General features: G+C 40.8%; 1 protein-coding gene and 1 long non-coding RNA gene across 8 annotated transcripts in view; one reads left to right on the top strand and one right to left on the bottom strand.

Moving 5' to 3' along the window:
• Nucleotides 1–22,656, bottom strand: part of LOC311513339 — a 77,820-nt gene that overhangs the window by 5,014 nt on the left and 50,150 nt on the right. The window contains exons 2-4 of the long non-coding RNA XR_014709707.1: nt 12,175–13,067; nt 10,220–10,299; nt 9,705–9,855 (exon numbers count right to left, since the gene is read on the bottom strand). This is a non-coding gene — a long non-coding RNA (uncharacterized lncRNA). The remainder of the gene's footprint in view (nt 1–9,704; nt 9,856–10,219; nt 10,300–12,174; nt 13,068–22,656) is intronic.
• The window catches only part of IDO1 (indoleamine 2,3-dioxygenase 1), a 43,579-nt gene that overhangs the window by 4,975 nt on the left and 15,948 nt on the right, over nt 1–22,656 (top strand). For 2 of the 7 annotated variants that reach the window (XM_084615078.1, XM_084615081.1), the window contains exon 1: nt 13,504–13,719. The exons of 3 other annotated variants lie outside the window; for them this stretch is intronic. The gene's annotated coding sequence lies outside the window, so the exon portion shown is untranslated. Of the gene's footprint in view, nt 1–13,503; nt 13,760–22,656 lie in introns of those variants that run through there. 2 more of the 7 variants (XM_084615077.1, XM_084615080.1) reach the window with 1 other exon arrangement.

The raw sequence follows: 22,656 nt of genomic DNA, 5'->3' as shown, positions 1-22,656 counted from the left end.
ATTTCCTTGTAATGTTTATACTCACTCAAATTTTACACATTGTGAATAAAAGAAAAGGAGGACTTGTGGCACCTTAGAGACTAACCCATTTATTTGAGCGTGAGCAAGCGTGAGCTGTAGCTCACGCTTGCTCACGCTCAAATAAATGGGTTAGTCTCTAAGGTGCCACAAGTCCTCCTTTGAAATGTTTCACTTTAAATTGTACACATTGTGAATTAAAGGAATTTCCTTTAAAGTGTTAGATAATACTGTTTATACTCAAATTATACAAGTGTGTCAGAAAATTGATAAACTCAATTACACCTGAACAAGCTTTACTGGTACTTCTTACTGTACAACTGGTAGTTTAGTTTTAATTGAGTTTGTACTTTATGTTTACTGAAATAGTAATTGTGTCCAACTTTTGACTTGGTAACTGTTTTGACTTTTAGAAGGAAGTCAGTCAAAACACAATTACTAAGTACTTCCTTAAAAGTTAGTCTCTAAATGTTACTTTTACATGTACTCTTGGACACAATTACTGACATTCACTCAACTCAAAACAGTACATTGGAACACTAGAGTACAATACAAAGTTAGTAAACCGTGTTGAAAAGTGTTCAGTTATTTCATGTACTTGTAGTTAAAGAACAAAGTTAAATCACTGAACTGAACAACACTAACAGTACTCCATTTGGAAACAAAGACATTTTACTTCAATTCAAAGATCTACAAACAATTACATGTTTACAACAAACCAATATGAACTGAACACATGGTACTGTAAGTACTTACATAAGTGAAACTGATCATTGAGAAAATGACCCCCTAAGCTGGTAAGAATAAGCTTATTCTTATGTGAGTAAGCGTATTTTGCACCTTGGGAAGTTTAAGCTTTAGTGGTGACAGCATACGGTTCAACAAAACTGGGGGATATTTTGGAGGGAAGACCTCTCCAAGCGGGCTCATTCCCTAAGCCCTACAGCCCCCTTTCCTGAGGAAGGCTTGATTAAGATCCTCACCAATTTGTACGGGTGAACACAGACCCAAACCCTTGGATCTTTACCTGAGTGTTAAGAATCACCTCTGTAGCCTACAACTCTCTTTCTCAAGGTTTAGTCACCATCCTTACTTGATTCTTCATTTACCCTGTAAGAATGATCACATCAGATTCAAAACATCATGAATCCCTATAAGCTACATCTCAACCTACAAAAAGACACAAAAATAAGTTGTGCTGAATGGAATGTATACTCCTATTTTATCAGCCACTTTTGCTTACTTAGAGTCTCAGAACTTCTGTTAAAGGAAATCTAGCTAGTGTCTGTCCACATTCCTGATCTGTTCCCAGCAACAGCACCACACTGACTTTCAAACCTGGAGAGGGGAAACAAAGGATCTTGTCTCAATGGTTCTGGCCAGGAGGGATTTTATAGCACTGTAAAAAGTTAGAACATGTACATCTACACTGGTGTTTTTATACTGTACCCGACTACACTGTACCCTTCAAACCAAACTACATTTTATGGTTTGTTACTACTAAGGAAGGTTCACTTTTAAGTGTAACTTGTAATGTTTTTATACTTTTAACAAGTAGTTTAATGTACAGTTTAAACCAAATGGTTTAATGTACTAAAACTACGCACTTAAATATTGATAAACTAGGTAAACGTTTTATGAATAGTAAATTTAGTTTAAAACTAGGTAGTAATGTTCTGTACAGTTTACAGAAGTGTGTACGTAACATACTTTATATTTGTCACTTAGTATACTTTGTGTGGAGTGACTTTTTCACATTTCACTCATACTTTACACCAACTTGACAACAGTTTGATAGTTTATTCAAAGTTAGTTTATATGAAGACACTTAAACTATATTTTACAAACTTGGTAACAACTCTGAAATGTTTAACTGAATGTGAATATTTCAAAGTACAAGACAGTCAAATCTGAAGGTAAAGGTCAAGTAGTGTACATTAATAAAAACAAGTGCTGTAAACTATTTTATGCTTGTGTTTTGGTTAACACATTTCTAGGACAAAAGTGCACTTTCCTTGTAACTTGAACTAGTGTAACCAAATTAAAATTACAATGTTAAAACCTAACTCTGACATTACACTATATGTAGTACTAATATAAGTGTAGGTTTGGAGTTCAGCAGTTTTGTTTAGTGAAGTCTGTTCTACACTTTATTGAAAAACCTGCAAATGTAAACCACAAACCTAAAGTTCACTGGTTAGTAAACTGTACAAAATGCTACCACAACCTTCAGTTTCAGTACTGAAACTGAAGTTACTTTGAACACCTTACTGTACTGTTGTCGACAGTGAAGTTTAAGTATATGTACAAAGGTTTATACTTGAATGCAAATTACCTTAGGTCACTTTGTCTGTTCACTAAGTTTAGTTGTCCTTTTACAGTCAAACATGAACAGTGTGTTGGTAGTTTAAAGTAGAAGTAGACTAGTGTGTTTAATGTAATACTTAACAATCTACTTTTGTTTAAAGTTGATGGTACTTCACTAACTGTACATAAATTTGTGAAGTACCATCAACTTCAGACTAAAGCTGGTTTCTGGGTTTAAACACACCAGTTTAAGTGAAAGTTTAAACTTTTTGTACTTAGTTTAACTACACTTTTTACTGGCCTTTGAGTTAGAATACTGAACTCAAGCTTCTGTTAGTGTACTACTTGTAAACTCTGACTACACTTTGTACTTCAGACTTTCACTACTTGTAAACAGATGTTGTTGTTGTTAAAGTAGTTTTGACTGGCCTTAGTTCCAACTCAACCAACTACTTAACATCCAGACTTATGTTAAAACAAAGTGTTCTCTGTTTAATAAACATGTACAAGTTTTAGGACTGTTTTAGTTTTCACTACAACTACTTTGAGACTTGTTTGTTAGTGAACCTAGTTTTGTTTTAATAAACAGTACTTCCTGGGTAGTTTGAGACTTAGAACATTAGACAGTTCCATTTAAATATGTATAACATTTACAGGTTGCTTTAAAGTGAACTAACTAGTGGAATGTTCTAAGTAAGTAACTGCATTAGTCTCAAGTTTGAACTTTAAGCAAACCTGTTGATGTTAACCAAGTAAACCTTAAGTAAACCTTTGCTGAACTGAGACAAGTAAAATACTGTTTTTCAGTTTTGTGTTAAGTTGTTCTCTAAACATTAATGTCAACCGAAGTTAAACTTCAACAGTAGGTTTAGTTGCTACAAAGTGAACTGATGGCAAGTAAACCACAAACAGTACACTTTAAGTTAATCAGTTAACTTAGCACATATGGTCTGGTAAGACACTTAGGGTTGATGAACAGAGTACTTAGTGTTAATTACCTTGTGTCGGTTAACTAAGAATACTAAAGTAAACTCTTTAACTACAAACCAACTGTGTGTTTACAGGTTACACTTAGGATGTTCTCAAGTTACCTTTTAAAGAATACATAAGGAGTAAGGTGAGTACACTTAACGTTTGTTTTAGAACAATGTTTATACTCATTTGGACACTAGGGTAAACTAATCAGAACATGTGTACACTGAATAGTATTCAATTACAAAAACAGTTTACAATACAGTATAAAGTTTAAAGTGTAGTATATAAACTATATATACGAATGTAAAGGGTAAATCTTAAGATGGTACTACTAAACTAAACTCTACATGTTCTGATTATACCATTCAAACTGAAGTAACTTTGAATAAAGTAAGTTTACACTAGTTTGATGTGGTTTAAGGTTAAATGTATTAACAAGGGTAAACCAACTACATAAACTTTACACAGATGATGGGGAAAGTACTTTCCCCATCACTTTAATAAACTAGTTTATTAATCATATATTTGATCATGTCAAGTAAGCAAGTAATATCATTGGTCTGTACTGAAATCATCCATGATATATTAGACAATCACTACATACCATCAATGATCAGATCTTAGAGAAACTTCATAATCTGATCATGAATCTATAGAGTACTCTGCTCTAGTTTACTCTAGTTGAGAATCACATTTAATTGCTCCTAGTTACTTTCGGTAAGGAGAATCTAATCATGTAATACCTGCTGGAGATCATACAGTAGTTTGTTTAAACTTTACATTGGATCTCTGCAGAGATCCAATGTAATTAGATTACAATTTAGATCCTGACTATAATCATTTAGAAATGACATTGTGTAATCTAGTTTAACTCAGACCTTTGTGTAAATCTCAGATATGAGTTTAGATAAATTAGATATAGTTTTTGTAGAGTTAAACATCAAGCAGTTGTCAGTAAGTGCTTTCAGACTTCAACATTATGAACTGTAGGCAGAATTTGAAGTCTAATCATTAGTTTTGAATGACAGACATGTCTGTCTTTAATTTATCCTAGAGATCAAGGATTTGAGATAGCTGTTCAATGTGTGACTACAGTCAAAATGAGTTGAAAACCTTACATTAAACATGTTACTGGTGTTAAATCAGTTTGAAGATAACCTTCTACAAACAGCTTAGTTTTTCTAGTCATTGGATATCACTAAACTAGTTTTTATAAATGGAAAACTAAAAATTAGTTTTTAGTTTACATTTAGGTAAACTAGCTCCAATGAGTTTGTATATCTAAACTAGTTTAAAATGTAAATGTATAGTTTTACAGTACTAAAACTGTGTAGATTGATATCAGAGTTCAAGAGCTGTTGAAGTAGGGTAAATATACACAGAGCTAAAACATGCGTAAGCTAACAAACTATGAACTTTTTAATCATTTCATGTACAAATGCTTGGAGTATAAACCTTACAAAGCATGTAAACTTACAAATTACAAAACTGCTTTCAGTTAAAGTAATGCTACAAACCAAATTAATCACTGTAGTTAGAAACTAGGTAAAACTAGATTAATATGAAACTTACAACTCTGAGAATCTGGTTAACAAATCTTTGATACAAACTCAGTTTCCCTTTTGTAGTTTGATAAGTTACACAAGAGAACTCTATGAAACAATGAACTCTAATGAAATTGTTTAACTAGATTTAAACATCTTATCAAGTTTATTCAAACAACTCAAAGGGTGAAACATTTCTGTACTCACCTAAACAAACTAACAAGATGTGTAAACAGTACTGAATCTGTTTACACTAAGTCTTAACAGTTTTTATTCTTTTCCAACTAACTGTACATTCATATAACTAATCTGTTAGTTTGTTTGAGTTTGTTTTTGTACACTACTCTAAATTTGTCTTTTAGACGTCTAAAACAAGGAGTTTCCTGGTTAAACCTATAAAATTGTAGATATCTAAATCAGTTGTTTAGTATAGAAACTTTTATTCACACATACATTAAGTAAATCTGTATAGTGTTTTTATCTAAACTCCATTGAATGAACAAAACACTGAACTCCTTGAGTAGTTTGAGCCAGAACACCCATTTTTTGGCTGTAACACCCATGTTACAAAACATGGAATGCATGCATCAGGAAAAGTGAAAGCCTTCACAAACAAACAAACAATCTCTCACAGAAACCTTCAAAAAGGTATACAGAATACATAGAGAAATGTTGAGGGCCTGAAGCCCCAATTTATTTAATTGAGTGTCCGTCTTTCTTACTTAGTTCACAAGACACAATCCTAAGTTATAGGAAACCTCTGAGTATATAAGACTTTTAAAAGTCACCACAGAAATAATCCATACAACTTTTGCTAAAACAAAGATTGTAAATGTTTTATCCTACAAAAAGTCTAAGGCAGGGACCAACCAGAACAATCTTTATGGTCACCCTTTTATTAACTATACAGTTAGCTCCTACAAGAATAAAAGGTACTACCAATATCTTTGATTCATGTACCAATCTTGTGCTGTACTTTATGACAAATCAGTTGAAAACTAAATTACTACTGGATGATCAGTTCAACTTTGATTACTTCAAATTCAACAAGTAGAATCCTAAACTATACTATAAAGTATTTGTTAGAAATCGTACAACTTGTTTGTGTCAGTACCAACTGTATTTCTCAAAACAAACTCTCAAATGTTTACAAGATTCCATCTACACCTCATCCAAATTGATATCTACTCTGGAATCAGAGTGTAAAGTAACTTAAACATCTCATATTACCCAAACCTTTATCATCTTCAGTTGTTTGGATGTAAACTGCAATTGTAGTAAGAATATCAAGATGATTTGATTAAGAACTCTGAACAGACGAATCTCAACATATCTGAGATTCTCTAGTGTACAGGTACAATCATAAGTAACACTATCTGAATACTAATCTAAAACTGGATCTCTCACTGCTTAATTCCAAATTTAAGTGATCAAAATGTTTTCAAAACATTTTGATCCCTACTGACTCACTAGGTGAGTGTAACATTTCTACTTCTTATCTGACAGGTAACAATATTTGTTTCAGTTTTGAGATTTAACTATGACTAAGTAATATAAAACCTTAGTGACTAGACAACTTATTCAGGTCACACAGTGACTCAGTTTTTGAGAGAGTTTGTAGTTACTTGTTTTTAAAAACAAATACAAGCCAAATAGTTTAGATTAAACTATTAAAACCCAGTCAACCCTGTCCTATAAATGTAGACACTGAATGCTGCTACTCAAGCATAAACTATGACAGAAGTATGTAAAGGGATGATAGTAAACATCTTTAGCAAAACCATGTTACCAAGATATCCTATCCTTTGTTTACTATTGTTTAAACTAAAAGAATCTTACAAATGCTTTGAAGACACAGAAGTGGTAAGCATACTCCTCAACAAGACTCTTGACACTGTTTTAGTGTCAAATCTTATGACAAGTGATATAGTTACTTTCCAGATTAGTATCATGAAATCAACATTCAAGTTGGTATACCAATTTAAAACTGAGACATGGATATATCAATCTTCAGAAGATAGATGGATATATCCAAGAGACTAATGCACATGACTCTAATGATAACTACAAGAACATCTAGATTTAATCTTTGACAATCTTTTACAAAACTATAGTGCACTTTGTTTTAGTTGGGATAACAAGTTTGTTGAGTTCAGCCAAATTCAAACATGAACAATTAACTCTTTGGAAAAGAGTTTGTGTGAAAACTAAATCATCATATGGAGTTTATTATCATAATCAGTATTTATAGGGAACAGACATCCTAGATTCTCTAGAAAAACACTGTCCATAGATTCTGATGACTGGTAACATCCTAGATCCTGATGTTTAAAAATGTTTATTCTAATAAATACATAAACACATTATCAGTATTTAATGAATCAACACATGCCCAAGGTGCCACTGGACTCAGTTAACTACTGGTAGTAACACAAAATAACTTTTACCCACAAAAGCTTATTGGATCAATACCCTTAAACTCTAGTTGAGACTGTTGTTGTTGTAACATTGCATCTGAAGTGGTTTGTGTGTTTAACAATCTCCATATCAAAGTTGAGGATTAGTGAGCAAATTTATCAGTATCTGAACACTGTATTTCCTGAGATTGAGGTGCTTTGATAAGTTCAACAGATCAACACTTAATATACAGATCTGTGAGGTACAAAGTTTTGATCAATAAGATGAACTATTTTTAACAGCTGACAAGGAAAGAATCAATCGTATCATGAGACAAAACATCAGTCAAAATGTTTTAGTTGATATTCTAGGATCTTACTGAAAACAAGATTGTTTATTTTATCAGGTGACAAACATGAAACATCAGGTAATATTGCTATATTTAAGTAGGGTGATCTAGTTGTAATCAGTTTTAGTTCTCAAGTGTGATCTCAATCAATGTAGGGTGATGTAATATTACCTGGATTTACTGTTAACTAACTCATCCATCTAAAACATATGAATTAACAGTTTTACTTCTGAGATTAAAGATCAGACATAGACTCTCTCTCTCAAGAATGATGTAGAGTGAAAAACCGTAGATTTAAGAAACAAAACATATGCAGACTTTGATCAACACTAGATTGTTATCAACCATGTTATCAACCAGTTAATCAGTTAGTGTTGAAATTTCAACACTAAACACTTGAGAATATTCTGAAAACTAAACACTAGAGAACATCTCATCTCCAACCATCATGTTTCCATTACACTGAAACACCCACATGACTAAGGTTGAACCACCCTGATTAGATTTTATGAACTAATGTTAGAAATTAACAAAAAGTATTAATTTCTACTACCTCAATCCTCTAGTCTGATAACATCAAATCTTAGTTCCTCTAAACTCAGTGTAGTTATCTAAAGAACAAGAAACACAAATGGTGTAATAAACATCCTTGTGACAAAAAGTTAGTTTACTTATTAAACTAAGTCTGTTAGAAATGAAAACATTTAAGATCCAATACAATAATTTCACTGCAGAACAAGTTTTAATCCGTAATTATTTAGTTCATAAATACCACACTTTGTTCCAATTTCATATGTTATTACACAATCTGTATGTTTGAAGATACCATCTGTTAGATCTCAAACAAACAAGCATGTGCTACAAGCTCACAACTAATTATTTTTCCAACAAATAAACACCATTCATAAATGTACAATGTGTAGAGATCTCATTTGTACCATGTGGTTACTTTGATCAACAAACGAACAAAACACACAATCTCTACACATTCTCTACAACTGAATCTCTACAATCTTATGAGATGTACCAATGACAAGCACTTGTGTGTTTAGACTTTTTTTGTATGTCTAAATAGGTCTCTGACTTTGTCTGATGTGCTTGACATATACAGGAATGCACATATATAGCACTCAGCAGCACTCAATGCCTGTCCATGTGAGTGGCAAAAATTCATACGTTATCAAACTACTTAACTCTGTAAAACAGTTGTATCTGTATGTGTGTTAGCATCTGCAAGCAGCCAGATCTGTCCACTGGATTGAACACATATTTAGTCACACCCTATGATACATAAGGTGCACAAAAGTGCACGCAGAACACCATTGCATACATACACATTTGTGATTGTCGACCATGATGATGCACCAATGCAAACATTTTCTCATCTGATCACACATTCAGGCTCTCAAAGAATACACATACATAAACTCAGTCAGTAGCCTGCAGCATCCGGTAACCATACCCCCATAGAGACTTCTTCTAAATGCAGGATACACCCTACAGTAACATGCACCATGGAACTTCCAGTGCAAGGAGGCACAATTAAACACAAAGTGAGGTAATCGACATCTACTTCTGTTGCATTCTTTGCAGCAGTGGCTTGTGGTGTAGACTGACTGACAGTAAATGTGTCCGAGTATACTGTTAGGAACAAGCACTAGTTTGAGATGGGTATAATGACAAACAGTCACAATACAGGGGGTGAAGAACAGAAACGCGACTGCATGTGTGTGGGTATGGCCTTTGTGCTGTGAAACTCTTCAGATTCTTTGTTTAGTGCACCAGGAGTACGGAATTGAACGATCGCTATGGGGAGGCCCCCACCGCACTCGCAACTGAAAAGAAAAACAACAGGCCCCAAAAGAAGAGCGGTGGCGGTGCAAGCTCTTGGTAGACTGAAATTTCGTGCACGTGTTTGCTTATTGAGGGATGAGAATTGCCCTTCTTGAGATTTACATGCTGCACGTAGGTCTGAATTTAGGGCCTGGCTTTGTACAGGATGGAATTTAATCTTTTCTAGCAAATTGCTGTTTATTGTGAATTGGACCCAGCTCCTTTAATTCCATTACCGTGCCTTATGGCACGTTTACTCAACCAGCACGCGAAGAACTGACCAAGTTACGAGTCATCACTGTGGTACACATGTGCTCCATCCACCCAGGACTGGAAATTCCTCCTCCTTTGGAATGGAATCCTCCTATTAGTATGTCTTTTCCTCATCTACTATTTGCAGACTCTGTATTTCTTCTTCCACTCAACATTTACCTGTAAAATATGGAATTAGCTACATATGTTCAGTTTTTGCTTAAACTAAAGTCTATGTGTCAGGGGGAAGAAACCTCCCCTCTCCCCTAACTATAAGGCCCTTATCCCAACAGGGCCAGGTGTCAAACCTTGCCTCCCCTTCCCCATGGATCTTCCCAGTGAGTACCCCTTGTGACAGGATCCCCAGGATGCAGCCTGGGACTGTGGGACCGCTGTGCCCCCTTAACTCACAAGCAAAGCATTGAGAGACAGCCCAGGCGAGAGACAAGCAGCAAGCCCCTCGAGGCGCTGTGATCGCTCAGCACAACCGCATGTGGAGCCCCGCACCCTGCTAGATCACATGAATGCTCCCATAGCCACTTACTTATGAATCACACGGAGAAAAGGCACCACCCAAATCCCTCCAGCTCCCGGCTCTCTACCTCAGGAACGTACCATCTTGTGCTGTTCAAGACAAAGCGGTGAACCAATTAGTATGACATGTCACAAAGATAAGCAGTGCAAATTTATTATTTCCATTGATGAAGGCTGGTGTATATCCAATCATCTCAAACTTTCCAAACTCTCTCTCTAATGATACTTTGCTCAGGTTTGCATACTCTGGAATGACATCACATTCAGGAAATCATATCCATCTTGCAGAAAGATAATATTCCTATGGGTGAGGCCCCTGCTATTTTCAGAACTCTCTCACAAAGTAACATATCTAGTATATGAGCCAACTTGTATGTCTGTAATTTGACTATTTCTGTATCTGAAGTTAGAATATGATTGTAACACTTCAGGTACAACAATGAAAAAGCCAGACAGCGTTAATGGCCAATCACCAAGAGACAAGGTCTTTTACAGTGGGCCTACAGAGGCATGTGACCATGTCACCCGATACTGGAACCCATCTTGCATTCTGTACTTAGCCTCTTGTGGAAAACAGGTAGGATTTACATTAGGAAACAAGACTCCTGGAAGGGGGGGGGGAGGTCTATTTCAGGGTGGGGAATGAGGTAATCCAGGTCATCAGTTCTCCCGTGACCTGACCCAAGATGAAAGTTGTTTTCAGTTCTTTCTTACCCTTCCAACCTGGTTCCAGCAAAGTCTGAACTGGGGGAAGTCTGAAGAAGATCACATGCAAGTTCCCACCCTGAATGTGGTTCTAAAAACCAGTTAGCAGACAGAGCAAGCCAACTCATTTTCTTAGAACAAGGCAATTTAAAACAGATTATTAAGCTTAATACACTTTCTTATAGGGCAGAAATAAACACACCTTACTTTACTAATACAAACAGAAATCACATGTAAATTACAGTCCAGGTTAAATTCCTCCTAACAGGGGGCAGTGGGAGTGAAGTTGTGCGGACCCTCTTCCGCATTGAGGGAAGAGGTGAATTTCATATACATTGTCGGTTTGTACTCTGAGGGGGGAGAGCAGCACCTGGGTGCTGTGGCAAGCCCTTTAAGCTGAGCCTTCCCAGAGCAGATGTCTGGCACTCTGTGCAGCTGGGTGTGGCCCTGTCTATGTGCTTGGCTGGAAAACGCTGGGGAGCCTAGCCCAGCACCACTGGGTAAAAGACTAATCCGCCAGCCTGGGTCCCCTCACTGTGGCCTCCTGGCACCCCAGGGGACGCCCGAGGGGGGGGCCAGCCTGTCACAATCTTTGGTACTGATCTTTTGTAGTAAAGTTTTTACCGGTGTGTTTACTGTTTGCGTGTTTATATGTTCTTTTAACCCTTTGCCTGAAGTAAGTATGTGGTAGTCTAAACGCTCAAGCACCATTAGACTGGGCAACATCTAGTTTAACCCCGTCTTAGATGCACTTAGATTTCAAATTAAGCAAAAAGTCAGTTTTTCTCACACACACCCCCCACTATGGCAGTCCTTTGGCCCCGGTTGAAGGGACAAACCTGTGTTTTGGCTCCGCTGTTGGAGTCTTCGGTCTTCTTCGGAGCATCTGTCTTGCTTGCAGCAGAGGGGGGCGGGAGAAAGGCCCAGCATGTGGCCATTGTGTTGTGTTCTCCAAGCATGTGGACTGAGGGTATAAAACAGAAGTCCAGGCATGTCGTGGGGGCATTGCTGAGTAAGTCCCCAGGCAAGGTTGAGCAATTCCCCTGGGGATATTCACAACAATTATCAAGGTAGGGAAATACATGTGAGTTACAGCTGGCTCCTCAAGAGCCAGTCCCACCAAGAACAGATGGCAGCGAGCACCCTGCTGAGCCTGTGCCAGTCCTTGGGGCCTCAGTGTCACTCTAGTGTGCGTCCGGTAAGCTAACAGCGTGTTCTTTGGAGCAGCTCTGGACTGGACCATGGACAAACCATACTTACCGCCAGACAGGTTTCTACCCTTGAGGAACCTCAGTGTCCAAAGCCATCTCAGCCCTCAAACAATAGTTTGTTCCTTCCCGATGCTGTTGGGTCAATTAGTGGCATGCACCCACGTGACCCCATTTGCCAAACCAATCTTAACCAGGGCTGAACACGTCGCAGGTGCAGTCTCTATCCCAGACAGGGATTCCATAGAGAAGAAAGCCTCCGTTTCAGTTTGGCACAGCTTCCTCCTCCACACGGGGCAAGGGCACAGTCCACAAGGGCACAAACTGCCTCAGTAGCATCGCTTTCAGAGGTTGCTGCCCTCTAAATACCAAGCAAACGTGGAGTTCCATCCACACGTTCACAAGACATTACGCCATGGGTCCGACGCTTCTCTGCCGCGGCATCCTTTGGAGCGATGGTTCTACAAGCAGCAATCCCGTCAGCATCCTTACTGAGGAAGAGATAGTGAGTTCTGCTAGTCACCCACACTGGAATATACAGTAAGGAAAGAACTGGAGTTCTTTCAGTGCTCGTCCCTGTGTAAAGTTCCCCTTCTTGGAGTGCTGGTCGCTCTGCGTATTCCTGCGTGGGTATGCATGCCCGAGACAAGAATTCTCGCAAGCGGCATCCGTTGGTCCATGCTTGCGCCCTGTCCAGTCCGTGCCCCCTCACGCTCTGCATTGAGTTGATCTGCCCCACCCCTGGTAAGCCCTGTCTCTATCACAAATCTTGCCAAGATCTGAAGCAGAAGGGAAGGAGGGCAGCTTGTGAAATACTGAGAGAGGCCATACATCTCAAAGAGCTCCAGTTACGGTAAGGTAGGGAAGTTACTCAAAGGGTGTCCTGCTTTGTCCAATTCAGAATAAATTCCTTTTTTAGCATCACAGCATTGCTGCTAGCAGAACCTGCATGTGTAGAGAAGTGGGCAAAAGTTAAAATACATCAGCTGATCTTTGAGAAGAGGGAGGAAAACAATTGTTGTATCAGACCTAAAAGAGATGGGCAGGGATTATTCACGAGTAGTGAAGGACTGAAATCACAAAAAATCCCCCTGCAACCACAAAGCCAGTTCTTAGATTAAAACAAACATCCAGCACGTGACATTCCTTGTGAAACATACTGGGGCTGCTTTAACAGCGGTTCCTAAGAGGAAAAGCTATTACCTCTACAAATGCAAAAGAAAGCACAGAAAATACTACTTTGATTTAGTTCCCGTACATAGGCGGGGCATGCAGACTCCCAACTGGAAAGGCCTGTTCAGTGAGGGTAGTAAGTTAAAGTTTAACAACCAATGACAAATCCCTTTGCTGATGTCAAAGAAGTGCAGGCACCCCCCATGCTAGAAGAAGCTGATCCGATAAGGCTGAACAACTCAGGAGGAGACATTCCAGCGCAATCTACATGGCTTCAGCTGCGCATATGGCTCACTGTATTGGTAAAGGGGCTAACAAAGAAAAAAAAAAGTGATAACCCTACTGCTCACCTTCACCTTACTGAAGAGAAAAACAAGTGGGGAGAGAACTTGGTAAAATCTGGGTCACTATAACGAGCAACAAGGTATGGAAACCGCAGCTCTTCCCCCTCACCCTCCGAACAGGTATGTTATATTCTCTGTACCTGGGGCAAAGCGCCATGGAGCTGTGGTTTTGTCCCTGGAACGGTCTGTACTTGGTTATCTGCTGAATTCTTCACAGCAAGCCAGGCAGGGACCTATGTAATCAGGTTAAAAGGAGACCCCCACCCCCCGTCTGTCTGAGGTACTGTTGTCCAGCAGTGCATGGTCATTCCTCCAATAATTGTAGGAGCAGGAGACGCTTTGAGAGATTGGGGGGGGGGGGGGAGGGCAGACACACATGTATGTGCATAATTCATAGATTCCAAGGCCAGAAGGGACCATTGTGATCATGTAGTCTGATCTCCTGTATAACATTGGCTGTAGAATGTCCCCAGAACAATTCCTTATGCCAGATCAAATCTCAAAAACCAAGAGTGGACTTTAAAACTTGCCGGTGATGGAGAATCCGTCACACCACCACTTGATAAATTGTTGCAGCGGTGAATTACCCTCACTGTTACAAATTTACACCTTTTTTCCAGGCTGCGTTTATCTCAATTCAACTTCCAGCCATTACTAGATGGAACAAAATATTTATTTGTTTGGGCCTATACATCAATCTATGGGCTCGTCAAAGTTACAACACCATCCAAAGGTATAACAGTACAAAAGGTGTTTAATATTAACATTGGACAGTGATTGGGTTAACAACAAAATTTGGTGTTGGTTACTCAAAGAGGCAAACTGTATACCACTGAGACCTCAGTCTTATGGCATGTTAACTTGCTTTTTATTTACTGAGTACCATTTTATTAATTACCGGTACTTACCTTCTGTTTTCCCTTCTTAACCATCTACAAACTACCTAGACCAAGGAAACTAAGGATTGTTAGAGAAGATAATGTTTTAAATGCTTGAGTCTTATTTTTATAAGTTTCAAGGAAAACCCTCATCTTTGACAGACTTTTCCCCCCACCAAAGTAACAGCTGTTCATTGTGTTGGGCTAAAAACCACACTTCTCTTGTACAAGGTATTAGAGCTGTTGGAACTGTCCTTTTGTATAAAATGACAGGTTTCAGAGTAGCAGCCGTGTTAGTCTGTATTCGCAAAAAGAAAAGGAGGACTTGGGGCACCTTAGAGACTAACCAATTTATTAGAGCATAAGCTTTCGTGAGCTACAGCTCACTTCCTCAGATGCATATCGTGGAAACTGCAGCAGGCTTTATATATACACAGAGAATATGAAACAATACCTATTCCCACCCCACTGTCCTGCTGGTAATAGCTTATCTAAAGTGATTTCCAGCACAAATCCAGGTTTTCTCACCCTCCACCCCCCCACACAAATTCACTCTCCTGCTGGTGATAGCCCATCCAAAGTGACAACTCTTTACACAATGTGCATGACAATCAAGCTGGGCTATTTCCTGCATAAATCCAGGTTCTCACATCCCCCCACCCCCATACACACACAAACTCACTCTCCTGCTGGTAATAGCTCATCCAAACTGACCACTCTTCAAGTTAAAATCCAAGTTAAACCAGAACATCTGGGGGGGGGGGGGGTAGGAAAAAACAAGAGGAAACAGGCTACCTTGCATAATGACTTAGCCACTCCAAGTCTCTATTTAAGCCTAAATTAATAGTATCCAATTTGCAAATGAATTCCAATTCAGCAGTTTCTCGCTGGAGTCTGGATTTGAAGTTTTTTTGTTTTAAGATAGCGACCTTCATGTCTGTGATCGCGTGACCAGAGAGATTGAAGTGTTCTCCGACTGGTTTATGAATGTTACAATTCTTGACATCTGATTTGTGTCCATTTATTCTTTTACGTAGAGACTGTCCAGTTTGACCAATGTACATGGCAGAGGGGCATTGCTGGCACATGATGGCATATATCACATTGGTGGATGTGCAGGTGAACGAGCCTCTGATAGTGTGGCTGATGTTATTAGGCCCTGTGATGGTGTCCCCTGAATAGATATGTGGGCACAGTTGGCAACGGGCTTTGTTGCAAGGATAAGTTCCTGGGTTAGTGGTTCTGTTGTGTGATATGTGGTTGTTGGTGAGTATTTGCTTCAGGTTGCGGGGCTGTCTGTAGGCAAGGACTGGCCTGTCTCCCAAGATTTGGGAGAGTGTTGGGTCATCCTTTAGGATAGGTTGTAGATCCTTAATAATGCGTTGGAGGGGTTTTAGTTGGGGGCTGAAGGTGACGGCTAGTGGCGTTCTGTTATTTTCTTTGTTAGGCCTGTCCTGTAGTAGGTAACTTCTGGGAACTCTTCTGGCTCTATCAATCTGTTTCTTTACTTCTGCAGGTGGGTATTGTAGTTGTAAGAAAGCTTGACAGAGATCTTGTAGGTGTTTGTCTCTGTCTGAGGGGTTGGAGCAAATGCGGTTGTATCGCAGAGCTTGGCTGTAGACGATGGATCGTGTGGTGTGGTCAGGGTGAAAGCTGGAGGCATGCAGGTAGGAATAGCGGTCAGTAGGTTTCCGGTATAGGGTGGTGTTTATGTGACCATTGTTTATTAGCACTGTAGTGTCCAGGAAGTGGATCTCTTGTGTGGACTGGACCAGGCTGAGGTTGGTGGTGGGATGGAAATTGTTGAAATCATGGTGGAATTCCTCAAGGGCTTCTTTTCCATGGGTCCAGATGATGAAGATGTCATCAATATAGCGCAAGTAGAGTAGGGGCTTTAGGGGACGAGAGCTGAGGAAGCGTTGTTCTAAATCAGCCATAAAAATGTTGGCATACTGTGGGGCCATGCGGGTACCCATAGCAGTGCCGCTGATCTGAAGGTATACATTGTCCCCAAATGTGAAGTAGTTATGGGTAAGGACAAAGTCACAAAGTTCAGCCACCAGGTTAGCCGTGACATTATCGGGGATAGTGTTCTTGACGGCTTGTAGTCCATCTTTGTGTGGAATGTTGGTGTAGAGGGCTTCTACATCCATAGTGGCCAGGATGGTGTTATCAGGAAGATCACCGATGGATTGTAGTTTCCTCAGGAAGTCAGTGGTGTCTCGAAGGTAGCTGGGAGTGCTGGTAGCGTAGGGCCTGAGGAGGGAGTCTACATAGCCAGACAATCCTGCTGTCAGGGTGCCAATGCCTGAGATGATGGGGCGCCCAGGATTTCCAGGTTTATGGATCTTGGGTAGTACATAGAATATCCCAGGTCGGGGTTCCAGGGGTGTGTCTGTGCGGATTTGATCTTGTGCTTTTTCAGGAAGTTTCTTGAGCAAATGCTGTAGTTGCTTTTGGTAACTCTCAGTGGGATCAGAGGGTAATGGCTTGTAGAAACTCGTGTTGGAGAGCTGCCGAGCAGCCTCTTGTTCATATTCCGACCTATTCATGACGACAACAGCACCTCCTTTGTCAGCCTTTTTGATTATGATGTCAGAGTTGTTTCTGAGGCTGTGGATGGCATTGCGTTCCGCATGGCTGAGGTTATGGGGCAAGTGATGCTGCTTTTCCACAATTTCAGCCCGTGCACGTCGGCGGAAGCACTCTATGTAGAAGTCCAGTCTGCTGTTTCGACCTTCAGGAGGAGTCCACCTAGAATCCCTCTTTCTGTAGTGTTGGTAGGGAGACCTCTGTGGATTAGTATGCTGTTCAGAGGTATTTTGGAAATATTCCTTGAGTCGGAGACGTCGAAAATAGGATTCTAGGTCACCACAGAACTGTATCATGTTCGTGGGGGTGGAGGGGCAGAAGGAGAGGCCCCGAGATAGAACAGCTGCTTCTGCTGGGCTGAGAGTATAGTTGGATAGGTTAACAATATTGCTAGGTGGGTTGAGGGAACCATTGCTGTGGCCAACTGTGCCCACATATCTATTCAGGGGACACCATCACAGGGCCTAATAACATCAGCCACACTATCAGAGGCTCGTTCACCTGCACATCCACCAATGTGATATATGCCATCATGTGCCAGCAATGCCCCTCTGCCATGTACATTGGTCAAACTGGACAGTCTCTACGTAAAAGAATAAATGGACACAAATCAGATGTCAAGAATTGTAACATTCATAAACCAGTCGGAGAACACTTCAATCTCTCTGGTCACGCGATCACAGACATGAAGGTCGCTATCTTAAAACAAAAAAACTTCAAATCCAGACTCCAGCGAGAAACTGCTGAATTGGAATTCATTTGCAAATTGGATACTATTAATTTAGGCTTAAATAGAGACTTGGAGTGGCTAAGTCATTATGCAAGGTAGCCTGTTTCCTCTTGTTTTTTCCTACCCCCCCCCCCCCAGATGTTCTGGTTTAACTTGGATTTTAACTTGAAGAGTGGTCAGTTTGGATGAGCTATTACCAGCAGGAGAGTGAGTTTGTGTGTGTATGGGGGTGGGGGGATGTGAGAACCTGGATTTATGCAGGAAATAGCCCAGCTTGATTGTCATGCACATTGTGTAAAGAGTTGTCACTTTGGATGGGCTATCACCAGCAGGAGAGTGAATTTGTGTGGGGGGGTGGAGGGTGAGAAAACCTGGATTTGTGCTGGAAATCACTTTAGATAAGCTATTACCAGCAGGACAGTGGGGTGGGAATAGGTATTGTTTCATATTCTCTGTGTATATATAAAGCCTGCTGCAGTTTCCACGATATGCATCTGAGGAAGTGAGCTGTAGCTCACGAAAGCTTATGCTCTAATAAATTGGTTAGTCTCTAAGGTGCCACAAGTCCTCCTTTTCTTTTTGTATAAAATGTTCTTGCTGCTGATGCTGCTAAAGAAAACACTGGGAGCTTATGTTCAGCTGATTATCTTGGGAAGCAGTGACTAAACACAAAAAGGGGGAGTTGTGGTGGATAAAGTCCCCCATTCTGTAAGTATGGCCTACATCCATAGACATGGTAAGCTGAGCTCAAGCAAACACTTGGACATGTGTACATCAATTTGGCCATATTAAAAGTGATCTAGGTCTGTGCTTCTCAAGCTGATGTGGGGGACCGGCATTCCCCCCCCCCCCCGATGTGCATGCAACCGATTGCTGCCGATTGTTTGTGGAGCGGCACCGGTCCACGGACCACCACTTTGAGTAGCGCTGGTCTAGGTCACTCAGCGATCTGCTCAGAGATTTGTTTTATTCGAGGCCATTGATGCACTTAAAATTTTTTACATCATTGCCACTCATATCTGCAAACTACATACCACCCCCTCAATTTATCATCACAAAAATAGCATGTTTTGGGGCCAAAAACCAATCTCCCACTAGAAAGAAAAAACAACACAACTCACTGGCTGATGACTTCCCATTTCAAGGCAGGTCTACAATTATACAGTAACACTTTAGGCACATAGGACAATTCTGCGGAGACTTTCAGCTTTAACCCTTCGAGGCTATTTCCACGCAACTTTCCTGGCTATAGAAATCAAATGCAGAGAGTGGGGAGAACCGTTTCCCTGAAGGGAATGGCTGGAATTGGTTCCCTCTGGATTCAGAGTAGCAGCCGTGTTAGTCTGTATCCTCAAAAAGAAAAGGAGTACTTGTGGCACCTTAGAGACTTACCAATTTATTTGAGCTTAAGCTTTCATGAGCTACAGCTCACTTCATCGGATGCATTCAGTGGAAAATACAGTGGGGAGATCTATATACACAGAGAACATGAAACAATGGGTGTTACCATACACACTGTAACAAGAGAGTGATCACTTAAGGTGAGCTGTTACCAGCAGGAGAGCGGGGGGAGGAGGGGGAAACCTTTTGTATTGATGATCAAGGTGGGCCATTTCCAGCAGTTGACAAGAATGTCTGAGGAACAGTGGCGGGGGGGAGGGAGGTTATTCAAGCCTAAGTTAACTGTATCCAGTTTGCAAATTAATTCCAATTCAGCAGTCTCTCGTTAGTCTGTTTTTGAAGTTTTGTTTGTTGAAGAATTGCAACTTTTAGGTCTGTAATAGAGTGACGAGAGAGATTGAAGTGTTCTCCGACTGGTTTTTAAATGTTATCATTCTTGACATCTGATTTGTGTCCATTTAGTCTTTTACGTAGAGACTGTCCAGTTTGGCCAATGTACATGGCAGAGGGGCACTGCTGGCACATGATGGCATGTATCACATTGGTAGATGCACAGGTGAACGAGCCTCTGATAGTGTGGCTGATGTGATTAGGCCCTCTGATGGTGTCCCCTGAATAGATATGTGGACACGGTTGGCAACGGGCTTTGTTGCAAGGATAGGTGCCTGGGTTAGTGGTTCTGTTGTGTGGTTGCTGGTGAGTATTTGCTTCAGGTTTGGGGGGCTGTCTGTAAGCAAGGACTGCCCTGTCTCCCAAGATCTGAGAGTGTGATGGGTTGTCCTTCAGGATAGGTTGTAGATCCTTGATGATGCGTTGGAGAGGTTTTAGTTGGGGGCTGAAGGTGATGGCTAGTGGCGTTCTGTTATTTTCTTTGTTGGGCCTGTCCTGTAGTAGGTGACTTCTGGCTCTGTCAATCTGTTTCTTCACTTCAGCAGGTGGGTATTGTAGTTGTAAGAATGCTTGATAGAGATCTTGTAGGTGTTTGTCTCCGTCTGAGGGGTTGGAGCAAATGCGGTTGTATCGTAGAGCTTGGCTGTAGACGATGGATCGTGTGGTGTGGTCTGGATGAAAGGTGGAGGCATGGAGGTAGGAATAGCGGTCAGTAGGTTTCCGGTATAGGGTGGTGTTTGTGACCATCGCTTGTTAGCACCGTAGTGTCCAGGAAGTGGATCTCTTGTGTGGACTGGTCCAGGCTGAGATTGATGGTGGGATGGAAATTGTTAAAATCATGGTGGAATTCCTCAAGGGCTTCTTTTCCATGGGGCCAGATGATGAAGATATCAGTGTAGCACAAGTAGGGGCGTTAGGGGACGAGAGCTGAGGAAGCGTTGTTCTAAGTCAGCCATAAAAATGTTGGCATACTGTGGGGCCATGCGGGTACCCGTAGCAGTGCCACTGATTTGAAGGTATACACTGTCCCCAAATGTGAAATTATTCTGGGTGAGGATAAAGTTCAGCCACCAGGTTTGCCATGACATTATCGGGGATAGTGTTCTTGACGGCTTGTAGTCCATCTTTGTGTGGAATGTTAGTGTAGAGGGCTTCTACGTCCACAGGATGGTGTTTTCAGGAAGATCACCGATGGATTGTAGTTTCCTCAGGAAGTCAGTGGTGTCTCGAAGGTAGCTGGGAGTGCTGGTAGCTTAGGGCCTGCGGAGGGAGTCTACATAGCCAGACAATCCTGCTGTCAGGGTGCCAATGCCTGAGATTATGGGGCATCTAGGATTTCCAGGTTTATGGATCTTGGGTAGCAGAATACCCCTGATTGGGGTTCCAGGGGGTGTGTCTATGCGGATTTGTTCATGTGCTTTTTCAGGGAGTTTCTTGAGCAAATGCTGTAGTTTCTTTTGGTAAAACTCAGTGGGATCAGAGGGTAATGGCTTGTAGAAAGTGGTGTTGGAGAGCTGCCAAGCAGCCACTTGTTCGTATTCCGACCTATTCATGACGACGACAGCACCTCCTTTGTCAGCCTTTTTGATTATGATGTCAGAGTTGTTTCTGAGGCTGTGGATGGCATTGTGTTCTGCACGGCTGAGGTTTTGGGGCAAGTGATGCTGCTTTTCCACAATTTCAGCCCGTGCACGTCGGCGGAAGCACTATGTAGACATCCAGTCTGTTGTTTTGACCTTCAGGAAGAGTCCACCCAGAATCCTTCTTTTTGTAGTCTTGGTAGGAAGGTCTCTGTGGGTTAGTATGTTGTTCAGAGGTGTGTTGGAAATATTCCTTGGAGTTGGAGACGTCGAAAATAGGATTCTAGGTCACCACAGAATTGCATCATGTTCGTGGGGGTGGAATGGCAGAAGGAGAGATCCCGAGATAGCCCAGCAGAAGAATCTGTCCTAAGAGTATAGTTGGATAGATTAACAATATTGCTGGGTGGGTTAAGGGAACCACTGTTGTACGTAGACAGTCTCTGCGTAAAAGACTAAATGGACATAAATCAGACGTCAAGAATTATAACATTCAAAAACCAATCGGAGAACACTTCAATCTCTCTCATCACTCGATTACAGACCTAAAAGTTGCAATTCTTCAACAAACAAAACTTCAAAAACAGACTCCAACGAGAGACTGCTGAATTGGAATTAATTTGCAAACTGGATACTGTTAACTTAGGCTTGAAAAGAGACTGGGAGTGGATGGGTCATTACACAAAGTAAAACGATTTCCCCATGTTTATCCCCCCCCTCCCCCCAAAGATGTTCTTGTCAACTGCTGGAAATGGTCCACCTTCATCATCACTACAAAAGCTGTCCCCCGCTCTCCTGCTGGTAATATCTCACCTTAAGTGATCACTCTCCTTACAGCGTGTATGGTAACACCCATTGTTTCATGTTCTCCGTGTATATAGATCTCCCCACTGTATTTTCCACTGAATGCATCCGATGAAGTGAGCTGTAGCTCACGAAAGCTTATGCTCAAATAAATTGGTTAGTCTCTAAGGTGCCACAAGTCCTCCTTTCCCTCTGGATTGCAACGCAATATGACAGGTTTCAGAGTAACAGCCGTATTAGTCTGTATTCACAAAAAGAAAAGGAATACTTGCGAGGTAACCTATTTCCCCTTATTTTTTCCTACCCCCCCCCCAAAAAGACGTTCTGGTTAAACCCTGGATTTGTGCTGGAAATGGCCCACCTTGATTATCACACACATTGTAAGGAGAGTGGTCACTTTAGATAAGCTATTGCCAGCAGGAGAGTGGGGGGGGGGAGGTATTTTTTCATGCTTTGTGTGTATAAAAGATCTTCTACACTTTCCACAGTATGCATCCGATGAAGTGAGCTGTAGCTCACGAAAGCTCATGCTCAAATAAATTGGTTAGTCTCTAAGGTGCCACAAGTCCTCCTGTTCTTAACGCAATATGAAATTTCCCCTTCGCTGACGTCCTCTGTTCATTTTGCATGCAGCACTGCCAC

The sequence above is a fragment of the Lepidochelys olivacea genome, assembly GCF_965140295.1.
Source record: "Lepidochelys olivacea isolate rLepOli2 genome assembly, chromosome: 26".
Classification (NCBI taxonomy): Eukaryota; Metazoa; Chordata; order Testudines; family Cheloniidae; genus Lepidochelys; species Lepidochelys olivacea.
The sequence above is the reverse complement of the archived record's forward strand: the minus strand, read 5'-3'. Positions and strand labels throughout refer to the sequence as shown.